The 22,384-nt window shown below is 38.6% G+C and overlaps 1 protein-coding gene across 17 annotated transcripts in view; it reads left to right on the plus strand.

Moving 5' to 3' along the window:
* Nucleotides 1-22,384, plus strand: part of CNTN4 (contactin 4) — a 958,186-nt gene that overhangs the window by 425,366 nt on the left and 510,436 nt on the right. The window contains exon 1 of one of the 17 annotated variants that reach the window (XM_079933651.1): nucleotides 19,752-20,220. The exons of the other annotated variants lie outside the window; for them this stretch is intronic. The gene's annotated coding sequence lies outside the window, so the exon portion shown is untranslated. Of the gene's footprint in view, nucleotides 1-19,751; nucleotides 20,221-22,384 lie in introns of those variants that run through there. 17 annotated transcript variants of the gene reach the window in all.

Here is a 22,384-nt window from a genome sequence, read left to right on the forward strand (position 1 = left end):
CTAATGTATGTTAGATATCAAATCACTCCCATTAAAACAAACGAACAAACACCCAGACGGCAATGATATTGATATAACCAGGCTATGACATGAGTATAATTTAACCTAAGGAACCCAAACTGATTTTTGTGAGATTGTCATACCTTACTGACTTATTTCAAACATAATTTTTTTTTTTTTTTTGGGGTACGCGGGCCTCCCACTGCTGTGGCCTCTCCCGCTGCGGAGCACAGGCTCCGGACGCGCAGGCTCAGCGGCCATGGCTCACCGGGCCCAGCCGCTCCGCGGCATGTGGGATCCTCCCGGACCGGGGCACGAACCCGCGTCCCCTGCATCGGCAGGCGGACTCCCAACCACTGCACCACCAGGGAAGCCCCTCAAACATAATTTTTCCAGAACACTTTTATGAGGACAATACTGTGGTGATTATTGAAACATCTAGGTCGTGGTGAAGTAACTGTGTTACTTGGATAAATATTGTCACCTCTCTGGTAGAGTTAAATATTGAATACTTAATATTTCAGTATTAACCCTTAAAAAATCTCTGAGTCTACAGTTAACCTATAATACAATAATTTATTCCCACCTTGAGTATTATAAGCTATTTATTGAGTTTGATATTTACATAGAGCAGAAAATGCATAATATAAATAGATTTTGTACTGTAATACATACAGTGCCTACTACATACAGTCAACAAACACAATAAAATGACATAACGTTTCTTGCAAGAGATATTTTAAAACATTGGGTGGCTTGGATGGGGCATGATTAAGACAGAGCACCTTAACTCGATTTTCTGGTTTTCAAAACTTTGAATTGCAATAAAAAATTTTTGATGTGCTATTTTAAGTTTCAGTAGCAAATAAATGTGTGTCTAGAGGATCTTATTAAAATTAAGATGCATTAAAACAAGACAAAATACTTCCCAGGGTATGAGGTAAAACATCTCAGGCATATAAAGTACCTAGAAAAACAAGAAAAAAAAGTCCCAGAAGCTGCACTTATAGACCCTCTGTGCTGCAGGCTGCCAACCCCTCCCTTGAAGCCATTGTTTTCTCAGACATTCACCTCTCCCTGGCTATAAAAGTTCTTAAAGGACCTGCCTTCTTGTGCAGGATACGTTGATTGTTGCATGAGCTAAATTGGTTGTCTCCTGTTAAGCCGGATCAGTTGTCTTGACTCATTAAGAGTGACTTGGTGATGGTGACCACTCCACAAAGGTCATGCTGTGGATCACCATGATGACGTCATTGACAAAATGCAATACCAGAATATCTTGATATCGTAGTCCTTTAACAGCTGCTGATTTGATTCCAGTTAGGTTGCTTCTTTCTTGGCCACACTGCAGTGGAAGACCAATTTGCAGTTGATATATTTTCATCAGTGAACATTGAAAAGTGGAGACACTGTGCTTTAGATTTCCCTCACGTCCTTGTCTGAGCTGTATCATCATGCTTCTTGCCTGACAGTAGAATCATTACCTTCTGCTGTCACCAGCGTAGATTTTCAGAAAGTTTGCATTAAATCCACTGATAGGAGAGCAGCAGGGGCTTTTTTTCCCAAGTTTGTTGCTGCTTCACCAACATTTTCATCACAATATGCACTGGCTTAGAATTCATTCAAAATAAGTAAATAAAATCCTTTTTCATTGTGGCCTGCCTGCCAAGTGTAATCCATTGTCAATATACTTCTTTATTTTACTGGCATATTTTGTTTCCTTCTTAAAACCACACTGATTGGGACTTGGCTTCAAATTTTCTCATGATTTACTTCTTATATAGTGACTTCTTATATACTTCTTATATAGGTGCTATTTGCATTTTCCTTTTGTTATTTTGAGATGATTATTTACACCAATTTTTTTTTCCCTTGAGAAAGTATTCTTAAAAGACTATATCATAGGGCTTCCCTGGTGGCGCAGAGGTTGAGAGTCCGCCTGCCGATGCAGGGGACGCGGGTTCGTGCCCCGGTTCGGGAGGATCCCACGGGCCGCGGAGCGGCTGGGCCCGTGAGCCATGGCCGCTGAGCCTGTGTGTCCGGAGCCTGTGCTCTGCAATGGGAGGAAAAAAAAAGACTATATCATATAATCCGAGAAATGTAGTTTAGTCACTGGGTTACTCCAAGTTTTACCTTCTGAAATAATTTGGGAATAAGCCCCTACGACATTTGGGAATGAAAGGACATGAACCATCCTGAAGTTTTCAGTTGTTCTAACCATGTGTTAGAGATTCCCTTGTTTTTTAGTTGTGTTTTAAGTTATTTTACTCTGGCAATTTAACTAAACAACTATGTCATTTTCATGGATGACCCGTATGGAAAAGGATTATCTTTACTATCAGAAGTAATTGGAGATGTGTAAAAAATGGCTGCTGAGTCTAGGAAAATGAATTTTCCAAGGAGTGAAGGTATGGTTGATGACATTAAACTGAAGGCTTTCATCTTTTAGTATTGTTACTTGTCAATTGGAAACACCAGCAGGTCTTGAGATTGTACCCCTTTCTTTCTTGAAGTAAAGGGGACAAGTTGTTACCTTCAGGGTGTTCTCCTGTCACCTTGGGCCTTTCTGCTCCACCAGAGAAAGAAAGGAAGAGGAAGAGCTCAGGTGGGGAAGGGGGAGTAGCAAGAGGCATGATTTGCTAAGTTTTGCTTAGGAATAGTCAGGAATTCATTACCAGCAGCCTAGTCTAGGAGAAGAGTGGGGGCACAAATGGGGTACATTCTCCATCTCTGTTGTCCCTCCATCCCTCCAATGTGGGAAGCAGTAAGTCCTTAGGGATCCAAGCTGTTACCCATAGTTGGTTTTCAATTAATTACTACACTAACTAAAAAATGTGGTACCTTTTCACTGTTCCCAGTCCCAAATGTGAGGGTAGTATAATGACTCACTGTTGAATGTCCATGTATCGTTCCAGCCTTTAACCTGCCTATTCAATTAAAAAGAAAATATTGACTCTTCCCTGACTCTTCTCCTGAGGTTTCTGACCTTTCTTGATCCCTTTTGTACTGTCTCTAGAAGTGAAGATTCAATCTGATGAGTGGAATTATCTCCCCTGTTATTAGTGGTCAGGAATGCCCTTGCACGGATAATACATGCAATTTTACAAATTCAGACTCAAGTAAAAATCTGTCCTGATATTCCTAATGAGATTCATGTGATGTCCCTGACATCCACCAGAAATAACCCATGGCAGTGTTTGCTCTCACGCTTGATCTTGTAAGAAACAGTCTCAGCTTTATGCGAATTGAAGAATTAAAACAGAGGCAGCATTACAGTCCTGGGGAAAGAGAAGATTTTTAAGTGCTCTGTTTCTATATGTGCCAGTAGTCATGTTTTGAGAGTAAGTGACTGGTGAACTCCCACTGGACTTCTTTACGTCTTCAGCTTCCACAACCTGTATTCTTGTTGCCAGTTTGGTTACACGTACTTGTGAATCTTCCTACTTATTGGCAGATTGTATATTTATCATTAAGAGAAGTAAAAGAGGTTGGTATTTCTCCATTTTGTCAGAGAGTTTCATCTAGGTCTTCTGATAAGTGTAAGGGACAAGGTCTTTCATTTGGCCCATATGTTCATACTAAAGAAAAATACAAAGTAGGAGCCATTTTAACATCTGTATTTTTAAATGAGTCGTCAATAAGAAGTTGACTGATGAAGGAAATAGTTTTATAAAAGTAACTATAGTTGCCCCTTGAACAATGCATGTGGGGGTTGGGATGCTGACCCTTCACAGTTGAAAATCCATGTATAACCTATAGTCAGTCCTCCATATAGTTGGTTTCTCCGTATACGCAGCTCTCTGTATCATATCCCCAGATTCAACCGTGGATCGTGTAGTACTGTAGTATTTACTGTTGAAAAAAATCCACATACAAGTGGACCCACACAATTCAAACCAGTGTTGTTCAAGAGTTAATTGTGATTTTAAAACTTCTTGCTTTGTACATAGGTAACTGGGAGGAAAGGAATCCAAGCATAAATATGATCCGCTTACATTACTTGGTTTACCATAACATAAGTGGAAATCAGAACAACTATTCACTGTAAAATGGTTATTTACTTCCTTAAAAGAATGACTGTAATAGTCTTAATACTCTTTCTGTTACATTCATAAGCCACTTCTTTCTATTTTGATAGAGAAAATTTATATTGTCCTAAAGTTTATTTTGTTTAATATTTGCATACATATGGATATACCCACCATGGGGTGGGAAGACTATGGGAAAGGAGATCATATTGTTCTGAAAAAAAAGGTGGAACTCAAGTGTACTGAAGGTACTACCTGGGCAGGATTGGTGAAATCGGTACTGTAGTTGTACCAGTGATCAGTTGATTTGTGTAATCACTGTAACAGACCTGTAGGTTTTGAGACCTGTTTCCACGATTGACTTCCTTTGTGACCTGGGCCATGTGACATTAACGGTTCTGAACTTGGGTTTCTTTCTCAGAAAATAGAGAAGTTTGGATGACTGAAGATGATCCAAGTTGTGGCATTCCTTTAGAATGAGGCTGCTTCTAGCTGCAGAGTGGGTTACTAGGGATTGGTGCTTTTTCTAAGAAACTGTTGAACAGAGATCTTAGCTGTGCATTGTTGATGGGAACTCTGGATTCCTTATGGTCACTCCAAGTCCCTTGGCACTGTTCTGCAGCTGAGGGCCATGACCTAAGAGCCTTGGCCTCATTTCCAGTTTTTATCCAAATGTCCTCTGAAGTTTTAATTGGTTACACTGGCCTCCTTTTTGTTCCCTGTCCTGTCACCTCGGAAAATGTTTGTTAAAAGCTGCAGTTTCACTCTTTGGGACTGATACCAAATGAGGAAAAACCTTCTTTTTGTTTGCATTTGTTATTGTTGTTGTTGTCTCCTTTTAGAAACATATTTAGAATTGATGGGCGTAGGTCTGGGTCATTGTGTAGACATGTGTAAGAATAAGGATTTAGGTATCTGAAATGAAAATCAATGTTGGGGACATGGGGATTCATGCTTGAACCTATTCTACCTTTGCAGTAAAGCAAGCTCTCCAGCCTTGCCTCATCTTTAAATACCTTGTCTATATAATAATAATAATTGGATATGGATATTTCTTATGTCCCTTTCTACTCTCTTCTTGAGGATTGCTTTAAATAAAAATACCTGTCCATTTTTTTTAAAGATAATTTTGTCAGTGTGTCTTTCTAAGAGCCAGTTGATGCCTTTTTATTTGAACTTCAACAAAAAAGAGCAACCTTATTGGTTTTCCTGATAGCGTATCTTCCCTTATAGTTGGATGCCTTGTCTTTCCCTTTTAAATCCGTCTCCAGTCCTTTCCGAAGCTATCCCTTTTTGATGGAAGAATTCCTGCTTTTCCTCTCTTTCCGAATAGGCGTCTCTGTCTGTTATCTCCTCTTATTTCTAGGTTTCACGTTTGAATCATAGGCTTTTTCTCTGCTCTTTCTAAAATGACCAGTATTCTTTCAAGTTTTCATTCTTCTCACCCATTGCTAAGAAGCTCTTCAGACTTTCATGTGGAGCCAGGGATATCCCCTTGACTCTCCAGACAGTTGCTTGCTCCTTGTTCACAGTTCTTAGTAATTAATCACATTCCAGTTCAGATGTTTATTGGACGGCTCCCTTTCACACCAGAGACTCCTATATTCTCATCTGCTACTCGATGTTATTATTAAAAGGAGTCCTCCTCTTTTTTAGAATTCAGAAAGAAACCTCTAAGACTGATTATTTTATACGTCAATGTTACTTCTTCTTTTAAGTTTTTGAACATTTGAATGAGAAGTGAAAACATTTGTATGTCCATGTGTGGTCAGGAGGCTCTCTCAAGATAGGTCGAGTTAAAAATATGCCCTTTATTAACATATTCAAGCATTTATGATACTGATCTAGAAAGAGCTAATCAAGCACTGCTGGGAAACCTGGTGACATAGAAAAAATCATCCACTTTCCCGAAGCTGTGTTTTTGAAGTCTATTCTTCAGAGAGCAAGCTCACTGTTCTGCTATTAGTGACAAACAAGAAAAACGGATAGAACTTTCTGTGTCACAAGGAAAAGCAGTCAATGAAAGATCTGAGTGCCAGCAACTTGCCCTTGAAACTTCACTTCCTTTAGAGAACTGTCTGGAGGACTGTGACATAGGCAGCGGTTTAAGGGTGAAGCAGTTCAGGCCTACATCTACCACCGTATCTCTCAAAGGTGACATTTATATATTAGGGAATCTTTTAGAAACCATCTAGATCTATGGGTAAATTTCAAATCTACAAAGTTCAACTGGTTGAAAGTTTACTCAAATGCATTCCTTCATGCCTGTTTTTAAGCTTAATCCTACTGCTTTTAGGGTGACTCAGATTCATAGAGCTAAAATTATTACCATACTTCCCCCAACGACTGGTAGTGATATTTGATTTCATAAGCTGAGACCGATTTTTATTTAATTCACTGTTTTTAAAGAGCTTGACCTGAAAAATCAATATCCTATGATGAAAATATTAAATTAGTGTTCTCAAATACATATCATAAAAGCAGTTGACCCCGCTGAGGCAAGGTCATATCAAAGTAGTGCACTGAGTTTGATCCCAGAAAAATTTTAAATGAGTATATTTTTAAGATACCAAAGCCCAGCACAATTTTCTAGGTCAGTGGAAATAGCTCTTTCCTTTCTCTATCTCAGAAGTGAAACATTTGACATCATGTAAGTAGATGTTACAGAATATCGTGTTGAAGAGCCCAGATTCTAGAATCCTACTACAAACTTCAGACCTTGGCTCCAGTGTGTGGCCACTGGACTTTGAGAAATTTACTTAATCGCTCTGCACCTTGTCTCCTGTGTAAAAATAAGTAAAAAACAGTATTTACCATGTGGGATTTTTGTGCGTATTAAGTAGAACAAAATTGAATCCTGTCAACCAACTGGAGTCTGTACTGCATGCTAATGTCGTGTATGTAAAGATGCCGTGGAGTTTTAAATTTTGGGGGAGAGTTGTATTTTACACACATGCGTTCTGTAGTGGAAATTTAGGAAACTGTGCACTGTGTATTGCCATGCAGTATGTTGGTGGTGATATCAAGGCTGCATAGACAACAGGAATACTGTCTCAAAGACTTGTAATTGCTTGAGTCACAGAGGTTCTTGTGAATCCATTAGGATAGAAGATACTGACTAGAGTTGGTAGATCTGTGATAGTGTGTAGGAAATCTAAACAGTAATATCAGAATGTATAACTCAGAGTCCTTACACTTGTGAGAGATCTGTGTCTATAATTTCCCCATTGATGACCAGCATGTATTTTTTTAACTTCTTTTTAAGTGGTAGCTATTCAAATCTGCTTGTTCACCTCCATCTTGCCTTATATTCTCTCTGGATATAAATATCTAGCTTATATCTGATGAAAAGTGTTTTCTGTCCAAATTATTCAGCAAGGGTGTTGGCTTGAAGCAGACTATGACACTTCTAGGGGACTTTGATACCTCATGACCCAGGATATCAGATTTATCTTTACCATTAGCTGTCCCCTAAAAGTACCTTGGTGTCAGGAACCAAGATCATCAGAAAGTTTAGAAAGATGAAGTGTAATTACCATCCGTCCATCCATCCATCCATTTATCTATCGATCCATATATCCACCCATCATAAATACTATTGCATATAAATCACTTACAATACTGAATGGCACAAAGTAAGTACTAAATAGCTATTAGTTATAATTATTGCCTATGATACACATATATGTTTGGAGGAAAAGAGTATCTTGCTTTCTAATTTAAAGTTGTACAATAAATGTATTGCAAATAATACAAATAAAAATATATAATCACAAGTATTGCCACCATCCATATTAAATATAGTTAATATTTAGACATATATTTTACCACTTGGAATTTGTTTGCCTATTTATTTCCATTCCTTCCTTTATCAATGTCATATTTTTACCTCTGAAGGAAAAACCCAAGGGACTTGAAAGCAGGCCAACTGACAGAAGGAGTTAAAAAGGGTGAGCTTAATGTTCTCTTCCTGAGTTCACTCTTCAGCTAAGGTACCTCTCCTCCTGTAGAAGTGAGAAAGCAGAGCAAAAAGGAGTTGAGTGTGCATCTCCGAAAGCTCTCCCCATGGCAGCAGAATGAAGGTCCCTTCCTTTCCTTCATTCTCACTCCAGTAGTTACAGGCTGAATTACGTCCCCTCAAAATTGATATGTGGAAATTCTAACCCTGAATACATCAGAACGTGACTTTGTTTGGAAACAGGACTGTTGAGGCTGTAATTACTTAAGATGATGTCATACTGGAGTAGACTGGGCCTGTATAAAAAAGGGAAATTTGGATGCAAATAGACACACAGGGAGAATTCCATGTGAAGATGGGCAGTATCCTGCCACAAGCCAAGGAAGGAAATACTAGAAGCTCCAGTAGAGGCCTGGAGCACATCCTGCCCTACTGCCTATAGAAGGCACATGGCCGTGCCAACACTGTGATCTCAGACTTCTTACATCCAGAAGTGTAAGACCATAAATTTCTTTTTTTCAGGCAACTCAGTTTGTAGTACTCTGTTAAGGCAGCCCTAATAAACTATCACTGTAAACTATGGGATTAACCTCTCTCCCCAACATTGCATAAACTATTCTGGATCTACTTGGCAATACATTTTGGATATTTTTCCGTATCAATAGGTATGTGTATATGTTATTTCTAGCAGTTTTAGTGTGTAGTTATTCCCCAAATTAAAAAATATTAATCTATTCATAAAAATATAGCTTAGTGTAATAAGTTGTCTCTAACTTACATTAAAGATTAAATTCTGAAGACTACTGACTTTATAATCTGGTTTAGATCTGAAGCTAACTGTTGCTCATGTTAATTTTCATAGCACCTGCTTTTACATATGTTATAGTTAAATTCTTAACTAGGCTAACTTATAAAAGCATGACTGAATAATTTAACAAAGAAATTAACTATAATCCCTAATGGCAGTTCTTTTTTGTGTATTTACACCTAGTTTTTACCCATATGCATATGTATTTTACATATTTCTAATTCTGATATACATATATACAATGTTCTGTAATTTTTTATTTAATATATTAAAGCATGTCCTGTTTTCATATTACCTTTATGAAATATTTTGAACTACCATAAAATACTCTATAAATTAAAATGTATATGCTCTAAGTATTATTGATGAACAATTCCCCATTATTAAACATTTCCTTATAGCTTTAAGCTTTTGGAATTTATGCTGCAGTACCCATGACTATTCTAAATAAAGAATATCTATTTGAAGAATAGATTAAAGGTTATGACATTTTGTTGATTTCCAGTAATTTCCTTAAGGACTATTTATAAGCAAAATAACAGTGAAATTGACAAATTTAGTATGACAATTTAGTCTTAAAATTAGCATAAACCAGTAGGATAGAAAACAGTAATATAGGGGTAAGATTCAATTCTAATGCTAAATTTTAATCATAAGAATTCTAATTTTCTAAATGTATTGTGTACTGTATCATTTGAATGTTTTAGCTGTTCATATGAACCTCAGCTTGCCTCATCTCTGCAACATCATATTTTGTCTTTGAATCTCTGCCAGTTGGTACTAACTTCTTTTCAGAGATGTGTCTTGAAAAAAAAAGGAGATTTTTCCTAGTTCAACAGCTTCATTTTTTTTTTCCTTAATCTCCACCTGAGATAATAATCTTGAGAACAGAAGTATTTGGAAATGCCCTAGGTATAAATCCCCAAAGAAATTCAATATAAGAAGTCCATGTATTTACACTAAAAAACAAACTTTGACTTTTTGTCCTTCACCACATAGGCCTGATACAAAAATCAATAAGATGTTCTAGTTTCACAAACATGATTTCTTTTTATCTTTCTTCTTCATAAAGAAAAAGATGTGAAATTAATTTTATAAGTAAACAGATTCCCAGCTTTTCTCTCTGATGCTGAACATCTACATACTTCAAAGATGATGTAGAATCCCTGAGATAAAATAGTGTGGATTTTTTCCTTCTGACAGCTGATATGAGTGAATGAAAGCAGTTTGCGTCAAGAAATGCTATTTTTGCATACTGTAAATTGCCACTGATCACTCAACACTTGTGGCTTAGAGCTAGGAGGGAACTTAGTTATTCTAATTTTTTTCCTTGTAGCTCCAATAACTGTATTGAGAAAATGTCTTCAAACAAATACAGATCATCTCTTAAATAAAATTAAAGTGGCAGAGGAAGAGATAATCTGCCATAATCTGCATCATCAGTGTGTGTATCAGTGAATATGTTTTGAACTAACTAAGAGATGATTAGAAAAATTGAGCACTATATGACGCATCCAAAGAAGCCAGCCTAAGTTACCAGCCATTCAATTTTTTGCCTCTTTTTGGAAATTTATTTCTTTTATGACTAGTAATAAACTGGAGGGTAAATGCAGTTACATTTTAAAATGTATCACATCAGAGTCTGATTACCTGGAGCTGCATCATGTTGTTTGGCACCATTCATTTGGGTTACCAACAGTTAGTTTAGAACCACGTGTCTCATGGGCACTGAGTCTTAATTCCTCTTGTAACAGAACAGAAAGCTGTCAACTGAGAGAGTAGAGGTGTGTGGTTGTAGAGCAGAGAGGAGGAAAGAGGGTGAGGGGTAAAATTATATTTGTTCTGCTTCTACTCCAGATAGTGGATGTCACAGGACCCTACTTACTGCGGTAAATGGTTTCACTGGTCTTATAAAAAATGGCAGATGTTTCAGTGTGATATGTCCACTGTCTATAGAAATTCTAAATGTGAATATTTTTCAGACATAATATAGTAAAGTAGTTAATAAAGTAGCCAATTCCATGAACATTATAGTTTAATAAGTAATAACAGGTCAAAAAATAGTCAAGGCCAATTACAAGGAAAAGTAGAATTTTTTTGTAACAATGTTTCATGTATTTCATTATTCTTGATCCAAGCTTTATATAAGTAATTTAGACTCTGTGCTTACTTAACTTTATTTTCCTGTTAACAGAGTGGATATAGGTAAAAGAATAAAGTCGGAAGAAGGGATATAGTTGATAATGTCAATTAATGATTGTACCCATGATAATTTATTTGGGAGTACAGAAATATTGAAACTGTAAATTAAGATTATGAAGCATCTACTTTGAAAATGAGGAAACTGAGACTTACAAGATTTTTTCTTTAACTTGACCCCATGTCTTTATATTATCATCTAGTAGCCTTCTAGCTTTCTACAGCTATCTTCTGGGACTCTGGACCAGATTCAAGGTGTTTGGCGAATTATTTGTTTGTACACTTAATTTCCTGGAGTGAAATGAGGGTATATAGTATTAAACCACCTAGTCATTTATGTATTTATCACTTTTCTATGCCAACAAAACTTCTCAATGTATACTATTAACCTTACTTTGCAAACAAGTCAAGAGAAAAATACTTTCTTTCCATATGAAGGATTTGGACAGGATAAGCAGGGTTAACAGAGAATCTCCAAAGCACTTAGCATCAGTTTCCTCTTCCTGAAACAAGTACAGTAGAAGGTAAACTTCGGAATTTTAAGACCAGTCACTGTTCATGACACTCTTCATCCTACATTTGTCACATATAATTTTCTTAGGCTACCTGATATCACCTCTCCCAGACATTTGGTTTAAAATTAATTGTCAGTCAATGGCAGAGGGTAAAGTCACTTAAATTTGCTGAAGCAAGCACAGTAGCATCTACCAGAGTACATGTCAGCTTGTTCTCAGAATGCCAAGGGCAAAAATCTGTGCTGAGCGGGGCTGTGTGGGTGCCACTGTGTTACAGGCCTCCTTCAACTCTTAATTAGCCTGCAGTGAGCAGAGACGTCCTCTTGATTGGCTGCCCACTATGCCATTAGGCAGGGTCACTGACCTTGGCAACTCTAATACTTATCTCTGTAGAATTGAGTTGTGACACTAAAGGGCACTGCACAGGTGTTTCCAAGTATTTAAAAACAGCAATGTGGAGACAACAGGTATGTCATTAAAACTAACTATCAGTGTATACAGTGACCGGGGCAGGACACACTCCCTGTAGGTAGCAGACTACTTTGGGGTCAGTTGCACTGTGCTCTTTGCTATCTAATCCCACTTGGGTGACATCATTTCTTATTTTTAGCCTAAACATACCAGCAGGTAAAATGATATGGGGAGTAATTCTTCTAGATAAGATCAGCAAGGATGCTAGAAGTAGACTGGGGTGAAATAGCCACAGCTGACTGACCTCTCCACCACGAGCCTTATCTCGTGGATGAGTAAGAAGCCTGCAGCTACGTTGGAGAATCTCTAATAGTCAGACAAGCGAAACAGGCCTTCGCAGACCCAGGTTAAAAGGTTTGATTGTGACATATGGTTTAAGGCCAAAGGAAGAGAAGTAGCAAAGACACAGTAGCAGAGGAGGGGAGACCAAATCTCTGTAATGAACTAGCACTAGAAAATCTGCAAAGAAAGAACATAAACAAGAAATAATCTCCCAAGCACAGCACTTAAGCTTCTGCATTTTCTTTTTATTCCTAACAGCGTGCCCAGCAACAGCCGATATAGTAGAAATTTCACTGTATGTCAGATTGAGAGCTCCAGAAGGTTTATTTCTGCAGGAGATTAAGATACAAATATTTCAAGGTTAGTTTCATGATGGCACGATCAACTCCCAGTATGAGGTCTCTGCCATCATAGAGATGCTTTGTGGCACTTTTTCTTCTCTCATACATGAAGTGGGAAAATTGCCTCTTGGGTCGAATGAGAGAAGTCAAAATGTAGTCTTATTAGGTGTCCAGGGGAGTCAGTGGCATGTTTCCTGGGCTGGATAGCAGGTCAGGAATTAGGAAGGATTCAGTGTTCTCTGTGGAACTGGGCAATCAGAAGACAGCTGACCACACCTGTGTTGTACCAATGATAGCCTTGAAAAGAAACATTTCCACTCTTTCTTTTATCACTACAGTGAATGTGCATTAGGAGAGCTGGAATGGAAATCATCAGTATTAACACAGGCTAATCTTATGAAAGGTCACAGCCACATTATACATGTGGACATGTTGAAGGACGTGCCACAATAAATCCACATAATTTATATTACTCTCAGTTGCTCTGGGAAACCTGTGTTTTTGTCAGTTATACAAAATATATGATTCACTGGCTACCATTAATTTGAAAAATAAGGCAGGATGTATTTTGACCTGCAAGGGGTAGAACCCTGATCCTATTGCAGCTGTAGTAAAGAGCTAAGCACCTAATCTGCTGTTGGAAAAAGTCATCTGGCAAAGACAGGGCTGTTCACTTAAAGCATTCAGATTCAGAGGCAACATTTTAAAATAGAACCCAGCCCAGAGCTATTTGATAAACAAATAATAAGGGAGGCAGTCCATGTGTAGTTAAGTGTTTCCTTCCTAGTATTGGGTTCCATTTAGTGGGAGCCCTGGGATTTGGGGCCTGAGAGGGGATAACAGTGAATAAGGGCTTAACTCTGGACTTGATTATGTGGAGATGTTAGGGGCCACTTGTCACTGGTTGACTTCAGAGCTTCATCGATTTGGCTACAGAAGGGTTAATAGGGAGCCCACGTAAGACAGTTCTTTTTTTTTTTTTTTTAACATCTTTATTGGAGTATAATTGCTTTACAACAAAGTGAATCAGCTATACATATACATATGTTCCCATATCTCTTGCCTCTTGCGTCTCCCTCCCTCCCACCCTCCCTATCCCACCCCTCTAGGTGGTCATAAACCACCAAGCTGATCTCCCACTAGCTATCTATTTTATGTTTGGTAGTGTATATATGTCCATGCCACTCTCTCACTTGGCCACAGCTTACCCTTCCCCCTCCCCATATCCTCAAGTCCATTCTCTAGTAGGTCTGTGTCTTTATTCCCATCTTACCCCTAGGTTCTTCATGACCTTTTTTTTTTTTTCTTAGATTCCATATATATGTGTTAGCATATGGTATTTGTTTTTCTCTTTTTGACTTAGTTCACTCTGTATGACAGACTCTAGGTCCATCAGCCTCACTACAAATATCTCAGTTTTGTTTCTTTTTATGGCTGAGTAATATTCCATTGTATATAAGTGCCACATCTTCTTTATCCATTCATCCGATGATGACACTTAGGTTGCTTCCATGACCTGGCTATTGTAAATAGAGTTGCAATGAACCTTTTGGTACATGACTCTTTTTGAATTATGGTTATCTTAGGGTATATGCCCAGTGGTGGGATTCCTGGGTTATATCGCAGTTCTATTTAGTTTTTAAAGGAACCTCCATAGTGGCTGTATCAATTTACATTCCCACCAACAGTGCCAGAGGGTTCCCTTTTCTCCACACCCTCTCAAGCATTTTCTGATGATGGCCATTCTGACTGGTGTGAGGTGATACCTCAATGCAGTTTTGATTTACATTTCTCTAATGATAAGTGATGTTGAGCATTCTTTCATGTGTTTGTTGGCAATCTGTATATCTTCTTTGCAGAAGTGTCTATTTAGATCTTCTGCCCATTTTTGGATTGGATTGTTTATTTTTTTGTTATTGAGCTGCATGAGCTGCTTGTAAATCTTGGAGATTAATCCTTTGTCAGTTGCTTCATTTGCAAATGTTTTCTCCCATTCTGAGGGTTGTCTTTTGGTCTTGTTTATGGTTTCCTTTGCTGTGCAAAAGATTGGAAGTTTCATTAGGTCCCATTTGCTTATTTTTGTTTTTATGTCCCTTTCTCTACGAGGTGGGTCAAAAAGGATCTTGCTGTGATTTATGTCATAGATTGTTCTGCCTATGTTTTCCTCTAAGAGTTTGATAGTGTCTGGCCTTACATTTAGGTCTTTAATCCATTTTGACGTTTTTTTGTGTGTATGGTGTTAAGGAGTGTTCTAATTTCATTCTCTTACATGCAGCTGTCCAGTTTTCCCAGCACCACTTATTGAAGAGGCTGTCTTTTCTCCACTGTATATTCTTGCCTCCTTTATCAAAGAAACGGTGACCATATGTGCGTGGGTTTATCTCTGGGCTTTCTATCCTGTTCCATTGATCTATATTTCTGTTTTTGTGCCCGTACCATACTGTCTTGATTACTGTAGCTTTGTAATATAGTCTGAAGTCAGGGCGCCTGATTCCTCCAGCTCCATTTTTCGTTCTCAAGATTGCTTTGGCTATTCGGGGTCTTTTGTGTTTCCATACAAATTGTGAAAGTTTTTGTTCTAGTTCTGTGAAAAAGGCCAGTTTTACTTTGATAGGGATTGTATTGAATTTGTAAGTTGCTTTGGGTAGTATAGTCATTTTCACAATGTTGATTCTTCCAATCCAAGGGCATGGTATATCTCTCCATCTATTTGTATCATCTTTAATTTCTTTCATCAGTGTCTTATAATTTTCTGGATACAGGTCTTTTGTCTCCTTAGGTAGTTTTATTCCTACATATTTTTTTGTTGTTGTTGCAATGGTAAACGGAGTGTTTTCTTAATTTCACTTTCAGATTTTTCATCATTAGTGTATAGGAATGCCAGAGATTTCTGTGCATTAATTTTGTATCCTGCTTATTTACCAGATTCATTGATTAGCTCTAGTAGTTTTCTGGTAGCACCTTTAGGATTCTCTATGTATAGTATCATGTCATCTGCAAACAGTGACAGCTCTACTTCTTCTTTTCCAATTTGGATTCTTTTTATTTCTTTTTCTTCTCTGATTGCTGTGGCTAAAACTTCTAAAACTATGTTGAATAATAGTGGTGAGAGTGGGCAACCTTGTCTTGTTCCTGATCTCAGTGGAAATAGTTTCAATTTTTCACCATTGAGGATGATGTTGGCTGTGGGTTTGTCATATATGGCCTTTATTATGTTGAGGAAAGTTCCCTCTATGGCTACTTTCTGCAGGGTTTTTATCATAAATGGGTGTTGAATTTTGTCAAAAGCTTTCTCTGCATCTATTGAGATGATCATATGTTTTTTCTCCTTCAATTTGTTAATATGGTGTATCACATTCATTAATTTGTATATCTTGAAGAATCCTTGCATTTCTATAATAAACCCCACTTGATCATGGTGTATGATCCTTTTTAATGTGCTGTTGGATTCTGTTTGCTAGTATTTTGTTGAGGATTTTTGCATCTATGTTCATCAGTGATATTGGCCTGTAGTTTTCTTTCTTTGTGACATCTTTGTCTGGTTTTGGTATCAGGGTGATGGTGGCCTCGTAGAATGAGTTTGGGAGTGTTCCTCCCTCTGCTATATTTTGGAAGAGTTTGAGAAGGTTAGGTGTTAGCTCATCTCTAAATGTTTGATAGAATTCGCCTGTGAATCCATGTGGTTCTGGGCTTTTGTTTGTTGGAAGATTTTTAATCACAGTTTCAGTTTCAGTGCTTGTGATTGGTCTGTTCATATTTTCTATTTCTTCCTGATTCAGTCTTGGCAGGTTGTGCTTTTCTAAGAATTTATCCATTTCTTCCAGATTGTCCATTTTATTGGCATAGAGTTGCTTGTAGTAATCTCTCATGATCCTTTGTATTTCTCCCGTGTCAGTTGTTACTTCTCCTTTTTCATTTCTAATTCTATTGATTTGAGTCTTCTCCCATTTTTCTTGATGAATCTGGCTAATGGTTTATCAATTTTGTTTATCTTCTCAAAGAACCAGCTTTTAGTTTTATTGATCTTTGCTATCGTTTCCTTCATGTCTTTTTCATTTATTTCTGATCTGATCTTTATGATTTCTTTCCTTCTGCTAACTTTGGGGGTTTTTTGTTCTTCTTTCTCTAATTGCTTTAGGTGCAAGGTTAGGTTGTTTATTTGAGATGTTTCCTGTTTCTTAAGGTAGGATTGTATTGCTATAAATTTCCCTCTTAGAACTGCTTTTGGTGCATCCCATAGGGTTTGGGTCTTCGTGTCTCCATTGTCATTTGTTTCTAGGTATTTTTAAATTTCCTCTTTGATTTCTTCAGTGATCACTTCATTATAAAGTAGTGTATTTTTTAGCCTCCATGTGTTTGTATATTTTACAGATCTTTTCCTGTAATTGATATCTAGTCTCATAGTGTTGTGCTCAGAAAAGATACTTGGTACGATTTCAGTTTTCTTAAATTTACCAAGGCTTGTTTTGTGACCCAAGATATGATATATCCTGGAGAATGTTCCATGAGCACTTGAGAAAAATGTGTATTCTGTTGTTTTTGGATGGAATGTCCTATAAATATCAGTTAAGTCCATCTTTTTTAATGTATCATTTAAAGCTTGTGTTTCCTTATTTATTTTCATTTTGGATGATCTGTCCATTGGTGAAAGTGGGGTGTTAAAGTCCCCTACTATGATTGTGTTACTGTCGATTTCCCATTTTATGGCTGTTAGTATTTGCCTTATGTATTGAGGTGCTCCTATGTTGGGTGCATAAATATTTACAATTGTTATATCTTCTTCTTGGATCGATCCCTTGATCATTATGTATTGCCCTTCTTTGTCTCTTCTAATAGTCTTTATTTTAAAGTCTATTTTGTGTGCTATGAGAATAGCTACTCCAGCTTTCTTTTGATTTCCATTGCATGGTATATCTTTTTCCACCCCCTCACTTTCAGTCTGTATGTGGCCCTAGGTCTGAAGTGGGTCTTCTGTAGACAGCATATATATGGGTCTTGTTTTTGTATCCATTCAGCCAGTCTGTGTCTTGGTGGGAGCATTTAATCTATTTACATTTAAGGTAATTATTGATATGTATGTTTGTATTCCCACTTTCTTAATTGTTTTGGGTTTGTTATTGTACGTCTTTTCCTTCTCTTGTGTTTCTTGCCTAGAGAAGATTCTTTAGCATTTGTTGTAAAGCTGGTTTGGTGGTGCTGAACTCTCTCAGCTTTTGTTTTTCTGTGAAGGTTTTAATTTCTACATCAAATCTGAATGAGATCCTTGCTGGGTAGAGTACTCTTGGTTGTAGGTTTTTCTCCTTCATCACTTTAAATATGTCCTGCCACTCCCTTCTGGCTTGCAGAGTTTCTGCTGAAAGTTTAGCTGTTAACTTTATGGGGATTCCCTTGTGTGTTATTTGTTGTTTTTCCCTTGCTGCTTTTAATATGTTTTCTTTGTATTTAATTTTTTGATAGTTTGATTAATATGTGTCTTGTTGTGTTTCTCCTTCGATTTATCCTGTATTGGACTCTCTGTGCTTCCTGGACTAGATTATTTCCTTTCCCATATTAGGGAAGTTTTCAACTATAATCTCTTCAAATATTTTCTCAGTCCCTTTCTTTTTCTCTTCTTCTTCTGGAACCCCTATAATTCGAATGTTGGTGTGTTTAATGTTATCCCAGAGGTCTCTGAGACTGTCCTCAGTTCTTGTCATTCTTTTTTCTTTAATCTGCTCTGCAGTAGTTATTTCCACTATTTTATCTTATCCATTCTTCTGCCTCTGTTATTCTGCTATTGATTCCTTGTAGAGTATTTTTAATTTCATTTATTGTGTTGTTCATCATTTCTTGGTTCCTCTTTAGTTCTTCTAGGTCTTTGTTAAATGGTTCTTGCATTTTCTCTATTGTATTTCCAAGATTTTGGATCATCTTTACTATCATTATTCTGAATTCTTTTCCAGGTAGACTGCCTATTTCCTCTTCATTTGTTATGTCTGGTGGGTTTTTACCTTGCTCCTTCATCTGCTGTGTGTTTTTATGTCTTCTCATTTTGCTTATCTTACTGTGTTTGGGGTCTCCTTTTCTCAGGCTGCAGGTTCGTAGTTCCCGTTGTTTTTGGTTTCTGTCCCCAGTGGCTAAGGTTGGTTCAGTGGGTTGTGTAGGTTTTCTGGTGGAGGGGACTAGTGCCTGTGTTCTGGTGGATGAGGCTGGATCTTATCTTTCTGGTGGGCACGTCCACGTCTGGAGGTGTGTTTTGGGGTGTCTGTGGTCTTATTATGATTTTAGGCAGCCTCTCTGCTAATGGGTGGGGTTGTGTTCCTGTCTTGCTAGTTGTTTGGCATAGGGTGTCCAGCACTGTAGCTTGCTGGTCGTTGAGTGAAGCTGGGTCTTGGTGTTGAGATGGAGATCTCTGGGAGATTTTTGCCGTTTGATATTACATGGAGCTGGGAGGTCTCTTGTGGACCAGTGTCCTGAAGTTGGCTCTTCCACCTTAGAGGCACAGCACTGACTCCTGGCTGGAGCACCAAGAGGCTTTCATCCACACGGCTCAGAATAAAAGGGAGAAAAGAAAGAAAGAAAAAGGAAAGAGGATAAAATAAAACAAAGTAAGATAACATAAAATAAAGTTATTAAAATAAAAAATAATTATTAAGAAAAAAAATTTTAAGTACGAAAACAAACCAAAAAAACAACAAAAAAACGGATGGACAGAACCCTAGGACAAATGGTGAAAGCAAAGCTATACAGACAAAATCTCACACAGAAGCATACACATACATACTTACAAAAAGAGGAAAAGGGAAAAAAATAATATATCTTGCTCCCAAAGTCCACCTCCTTAATTTGGGATGATTTGTTGTCTATTCAGGTATTCCACAGATGCAGGGTACATCAAGTTGATTGTGGAGATTTAATCCACTGCTCCTGAGGCTGCTGGGAGGGATTTCCCTTTCTCTTCTTTCTTCGCACAGCTCCCGGGATTCAGCTTTGAATTTGGACCCGCCTCTGCCTATAGGTCGTCTGAGGGCGTCTGTTCTTCGCTCAGACAGGACGGGGTTAAAGGAGCCGCTGATTCCTGGGCTCTGGCTCACTCAGGCCAGGGAGAGGGAGGGGCACGGAGTGCGGGGCGGGCCTGCGACGGCAGAGACCGGCGTGACGTTGCACCAGCCTGAGGCGCGCAGTGCGTTTTCCGGGGGAAGTTGTCCCTGGACCCAGGCACCCTGGCGGTGGCGGGCTGCACAGGCTCCCCGGAAGGGAGGTGTGGAGAGTGACCTGTGCTTGCTCACAGGCTTCTTGGTGGCGGCAGCAGCGGCCTTAGCGTCTCATGCCCGTCTCTGGGGTCCGCGCTGTTAGCCGCAGCTCGCGCCCGTCTCTGGAGCTCCTTTAAATGGCACTTTTAATCCCCTCTCCTCGAGCACCAGGAAAGAAAGAGGGTAGAAAAAGTCTCTTGCTACTTCGGCAGGTCCAGACTTTTTCCCGGACTCCCTCCCAGCCAGCTGTGGCGCACTTGCCCACTTCAGGCTGTGTTCACGCAGCCAACCCCAGTCCTCTTCCTGGGATCTGACCTCCGAAGCCGGGGCCTCAGCTCCGAGCCCCCGCCCACCCCGGCGGGTGAGCAGAGAAGCCTCTCGGGCTGGTAAGTGCTGGTCGGCCCTGATCCTCTGTGCGGGAATCTCTCCGCTTTGCCCTCCGCACCCCTGTTACTGTGCTCTCCTCTGCGTCTCCGAGCTCCCCCCGTCCGCCACCCGCAGTCTCCGCCCGCGAAGGGGCTTCCTAGTGTATGGAAACCTTTCTTTCACGGCACCCTCCCACTGGTGCAGGTTCCGTTCCTATCCTTTTATCTCTGTTTTTTCTTTTTTCTTTTGCCCTACCCACGTAGGTGGCGAATTTCTTGCCTTTTGGGAGGTCTGAGGTCTTCTGTCAGCGTTCAGTAGGTGTTCTGTAGGAGTTGTTCCACATGTAGATGTATTTCTGATGTATTTGTGGGGAGGAAGGTGATTTCCGCGTCGTACTCTTCTGCCATCTTTCTCTCTAGCCCCGTAAGGCAGTTCTGTTGATTAAATTGCAGCTACCTCTGTATGAAGTTAGGTATGTAGAGAGTTCACAGCACGGACTATAAGAAATCCTCTGCTGTGTTCACTCATGGTCTGAGATTGCTTTAAGAAATAGAATGGTGCTAAGAAACAGAATGGCGCTCTCTCCATTAGTTAGTACATCCTTTTCCTGTATTGTGGAGCATTTACACAGTGGTTTTATCTTAAGTGTTTGACCTACAAACATTAAGAAAGAAATATCTCATTGTTGTCTGCACTGTGGGCTTGTGTTTTTCTGTTTCAGTGAAGAGCTGGCTTGGTATGGAGCTGAGGAAGGGGTAAGCCTCTCTCTGCTGAGCATCCAGCCTTGCATATTTCTGATGTATCTGCCCTGTTTTTCCTCTGAGGACGCATAAGAGAACCCATATAGCTAATGCATTGAGTTATAAATTCAAAATATGTTCTTGATATTGAAGTTATACTTTTTTTTACAAGTCAGATTCATGAATCATAAATTTGATATTATAATCCTAATAAATCAGATTAAATCCGACTCTGAGATGCTACATGCCTGGATGCATGATTGCTCCAGGGTCCCCTTTTTTAGAAGTATTCATGGAGTGGAGTTCAGTGTATTTGGTAAATGATGGGAACATACTTCTCAAAGCCTTAGTCCTCATTGGAAGAGTTGGGAAGAAAGATTATTCTCGTGCAATCGTAAGTGGACTGTGACCATGCAAGCATATTTTTATACAAGGTCAATCCCACCAAAAACAACCGAAGAGAATATTATCAGTCATCAAGAAATCAACAAAAGATTTTAAGCAGCTTTAAAAATATACTTTGCTAGACATTTTGGTGGGATACACCAAATATGACAATATAGACCATCCCTTGGCCTCACGAAAAACTCACAATATAATTGGGGAAAGAGAATGAGTACAGCGTGAACAAAATACCAATGTAAGAGATGAAGAATGTTCAGTTAAATACAGATGATGTCATGAAGCAATACTTGATTGAATGAATAGTAGAAATAACAAATGCTCCAGGAGACTAGAAGAAGGAGCTATGGCCATGTACTATTCTGGCTCCATCATAAATGGAAGAAACTGAATTTGAACAGATTCCCCAAGGATTGTTAAGATTTAGACATGTTGTCCAAAGCAGGAAAGGTGTTAAACTGCACAAATGTGAAAGCAGAGAAATTTAAGTGTTAGGTCTAATGATAATAGAAGTTAACTTTTTAGTGAATATTTAATAGCTTCCATGTAATATTGATTAATCTTCACCACAGCATATAAGATAAATTTAAGCCATGCAAATGGAAGGACTTAGTCACTGATTGGATGTAGGAAATAGAGGTGTAGGGAATGGGGAAGAAAACATTGGGAGAAATCACCAATAACCCCATGTCTTCAAACTTCAAAGAATGTATAGATTTAACTGAAATAGGTGTTTCTTGAAAGTGCTGGTTCACGGGGAAGAAAGCACAAGTTGTTTATGAGATGATTTTTAGTGAATTGGAATGAGATGATTCAAAAGGAATTATTCAGTAAGCATTTAGAAATTTGGGACCTAGAATTCCAGAGAGACTGAAGTAGAGAAACCAAGAGTCATATGCCCAAGGGAGTAACTGAACTCACCAGAGTGGGTGTGGGAGCCAAGAGCTGTGGACTTTCCTTGGAGATGTCTTACATCTAGAGGGCAGTGAAACAAAGTGGGATTTCATTCTTCTCATGTAAAGATAACTTATTAATAATCAGG

Source organism: Stenella coeruleoalba, assembly GCF_951394435.1.
Source record: "Stenella coeruleoalba genome assembly, chromosome: 10".
Classification (NCBI taxonomy): Eukaryota; Metazoa; Chordata; class Mammalia; order Artiodactyla; family Delphinidae; genus Stenella; species Stenella coeruleoalba.